We start from the raw sequence: 4,557 nt of genomic DNA on the forward strand, positions 1-4,557 counted from the left end.
GGTGATGACAGCAGTATTTTATCACGTGTTTTTAGTTTTTTGCGAAGAGCTGGACTCTTCCACCGTCTGTAAGGAGGTTTTTAGTTTATTCTGACTTTTTAATGTGTCGTGTTTGTCTCGTGCAGGTCTCTTTACAACCTTGCACTTTTAGTTCTTTCCCAAGGGGCTATCTACACCCCATTTTTTAAATCTCAGTCAGAATTTTAGATAAGGGGACATTTCCCCGTATATACAGAAGGGTGCGAAATGGCCTTAAGTGCCGACGCACCCATAAATTTTAACTCTATCTATCTATCTACACAATTAAGAATACTGAACTGCCACGATTGACGTTCACTATGATAATGATGTACAAAAGGAGAAACTGGTGTGTTATATAGGAACCCCACCCACTCGACCCCCTTTGCTTAAAACACAATATCCTAGCAATGAACCCCCTTGACCGATTCACTCATCCATGTGGTACAAACGAACAATGCTATACTTTTTTTTTCAACAAAAGACTTTTGTGATGCACACAATATCCTGTGGGGGACAAATAACAATAAACGGGCGTTGACAGTTCCACCCATGCATGTATTGTCGATCATTTTTCCTCGACCTCTATATTCCACGCCCCGTCAGGGTGTAGTATGTGAAACGGGCGATCCCCCCAGCACAAAACTCAACCATGCCTGAAAACAAAGCATCCACTTGTTTCGTGCTTGTGATTCCATAAAAATTTCCACGTGCAGCAATGCAGCTTGTGAATCACTCCAATATGCGGGCACGGAACAAAAAAAAAAATGGGTGAGGTTTCGAAGCCACGATGAACGTTCAAACACACCTGTCGTCGTTTTCAAAATTGCATTATTGTATGATGTCAGTTTTTGGAAATGCTTTGCAATATATACTTTGCACGTTACGTGAAAACAATAATTTCACCTCGGACGAAACAATTATTTCTCGCTGTGCAAGCTCCGGAATGGCAGCTAACGTTTGAGTTGATGCTCTCAAACAAATCGAAAATTGATTTCAATTTTTCCAAACCAACTATCGAATGACATTCGGTAATTTCGAATTCGCGCAAATGCTTCTGGGTCGGTTCGTAAAAATAGTTTGGTCCGTGATGACATTGAGCGATGAAACACAATTTCTCCACAGGGACGGGAAAAGTTCTACCGAGCGTCGCTATCCACGCGAACATTAGAAATTGCCTGAATGCCTTGGGGGCTTTGCATAGGATTATCGATTTTCGTTTTAGAAAATAATCTATGTAAGATTCTAGCATTGAGAACGAACAACGTTGATTGAATTTTTGACAACATTCGCAGTACAAATCCAAATTGGTGATGATTTCGCCGCCGTCGCGCACCCTGGCGAGGTTATATAGGGGCCAGGGGATCCTTAAAAAAAAAAAAAAAAAACAATTATTATTATTATTATTTGTTTGTTTGCTTGCGTCACAATACGGAAAAAATAATGAGAGGCGCGCGTGTGTGGCACATCGTTCCCGAGAGAGAGAGGTTTACAAAGGTGACGATATATATATATATATATAAACATTTGGTCCCGGACTTGGAAAAAAATTACGATAAGGTGCATTCGTACTTCAAGGATGAGAAAGTGAATTTACTCGTACCGGCTTTTCTGCGCCGTGAAACATCGTCAGCGCAATAAATGAGGCGCGGAACGTGGAGAAAAAGTGAGATTTTGAGGTTTCCATGCGATTTTCTGAGGGGTCGAAAAATCAGGGTTGGCCTCAAAGGCATATTTTGACTACTACTCACTGGCATTCCGACCTTCTTACCTCAAATGGTTTTCAAAGCATTTGGCAGAAATAAATTTTCTGTTGCATCTGGTACATTTTCTGGGGATAGAATTTGGACCTTCATCTTCATGGGCTCCTTCACATTTGGAACAATGCAGAGTACAATCAGGATGTTGATGCTTCTTATGAAATCCCACTTGACATTTTGCGCAATAGTAATGTTTGATCAGTATATTCCTAACTGAATTTATAATATCAAAATGTTCCGGTTACAAAGTAAATTGATCTGTTTCGGAGCAAATGGTGAAGAACTTATCACCTCGTAGTCTCTTTCCCCGTCTTTCATGGCAAATACAACAATCTGATAATTAATCAGAACCTAAGTAATTCTGGAACTTCACAATATCTTCCACGGTACACCCGTTAAAAAGGTCCACTCCTGATTCATAGCATAGTGCTATTGCTGCTTCCTTGAATTTATTATCGTATCTTGTAATTGACATTATTCTTGTTTGTCTCTATCAACTTTAGCTTAAGAAAGCACAATCGACCTTGCCAAACAGAGATTGTCTTTATTATTAATAATTGTCAGAGCCCTGTGACGAATATTGTGATTATTCACTGAAACTCAAGGAGCAAAGCTTTTGTATATATTACTTTTAGTTTTTCCCATGCCTCGGCGTGCCTCTACATCTCAGTTGATTCCCAACAAAGAAGGAAATCGTTATTATTCAAAACCTTAGCTACATAATGCATAATAACATCTGCATTCAATGCAAACAGTATACGCCATGGAATATATATATATATATATATATATATATATATATATATATATATATATCCCTGTCTGACCCTCCCGAAGAAAGAATAAGACCTACTTCACTATCACCGAACACAACAAGGATAAGGAACTGGCACATATTCCGCACAATTTTTTGCGGATCCCGCACAACTTGGTACGGTGTCTCGAAAGATACCTCCAGTCCAAGTAAACCAAGACGCTTAAAGTACCTATTCCTTTCTCCTGACAATATGAAGGGCCAGGGGGAAAAACGATGAATGTCGATTTTTCGCCCATTTTGAGATCGCAACGCCATCTGATAGTTCAGAAGCTGTACTATAAGAATGAGAACGGCCTTGGTTGGGAAACGATGAGAAGTGCCTGAAAAACGCATTATTATTTTGGCATATATTAACGTTCTTATGGAAAGAAATACTTTGTTTTTCATTTCCTGGCAAATTGTCTCGAATGAACATTCATCGTTTTTCCCCCTGGCCCTTCATATGAAATTGGGTTCCCCGCCTCTGTTTGATTCATCGCATGGCTTACAGCCAGGCAAAAAGGAGAAGGATCACTAGAAGGGATATCATTGTATATTATCACCCTCTCACATAACTCGTTATAAGCATCGATCAATTGGTGTGGAGAGATATACATACCTCAAACAAAATTGGATAGAATTTGGACAGAGGTACTTACTGCACCCGAGAAACTGGCTCTGATTGGACACGCCATGGTTGGTTCTCTTGAGTTCAGCCAACACATGAACCTGTAACATAAGAACAAACACTGTAGTAGTTTGTTGAGATACTTTTTGATTTTGTACACATTAAAATTCCTTTTTTCCAAATTTTTAAGTTTGATTTATAATAAAAATGAAAATTAACTTACCTTGAATACAACTTTGTTCAAATAAGAACAAAAAAAGTCTTGTCTTGCAAAAAACAGAAGCCACAAACAATCATAAATTCTGGTCTTTCCAAATATCTCAACACTAATTTTTATTTGGTCTTCCTCCGCTATTTATACAAATATTCGCCCCCTCAACGAGCATAATAAAAAATCCCTCTTCTCTCCGCGCGCTTTTCGTTAGATATACAAAAAACTGTTAGTTCGCTCTCATTGGTCAAGCTTGTTAGCTTTAAAGCGCCTCCCACTAAAAACTTGTTCGGACTTGTATCTCATAAGCAGATTAAACTGGTTTTCACCAGTTTCTTGCTATAGCTCCTTTCTAAGTTTAAAAATAGCTGTTTTCTCACGCTTGCATTATAAAAACCTTTTCATTAGATTTTCTTTTCTATTGGTTCCCTTTCGCTTTACAACGCCTTTCTCGTTACATCTTCCTTTATATCGACCCTCATTTTGATTTACAAAATCTGAACCTATTCACTCAGTAACAATTTGTCGTCTTCCCTCTCATATTCTAAAAACCTTTTCACTAAAATTTATTTTGTACATTTCAAAAGCAGCTCCGTCTTTTCATCTTCTAAACACCTGCGCTCTCAGGGTTGCACTATTGTGAAAAACGCGGCCGCCATTGATTATTCGGTTTCCTTTTATATAAATATACAAAAAGATTCTCTTAATTTACTTTTCTCATCTTGTTGTTTTGTTAATAGCAAACGAACTTTATTTATTCACCCTCCACTTCTTCTCTCAGGATTGAACTATTGTGAAAACGAGGCCGCCATTGATTATTCGGTTTCCTTTTACATAAACATACAAAAAAAATCTTTTAATGTACTATTAACCTCTCATTCTTTTTTTAATAACAAAAGAACATTATATATTCACTGTACACTTCTCTTCACTACATGTCAAACATGTCAAACTTGTTTACAACTTTTGTGAACAGTTAAACTGGTTCTCCTACAACGGTTGCTATATAAGTGTCGTAAATTATTGGTGATTTAGGACTTATGAACCGGAACCATCGATAAACTATTAATTTCTTCAGCAATAAAAATGCCCATCCTTTGTTACATCAATTCTTGCAAACAATAGATGAAGAGGAAAAGGGAAA

Source organism: Lepisma saccharinum, chromosome 12 (assembly GCF_977018435.1).
Source record: "Lepisma saccharinum chromosome 12, izLepSacc3.1, whole genome shotgun sequence".
In the NCBI taxonomy this organism is placed as follows: Eukaryota; Metazoa; Arthropoda; class Insecta; order Zygentoma; family Lepismatidae; genus Lepisma; species Lepisma saccharinum.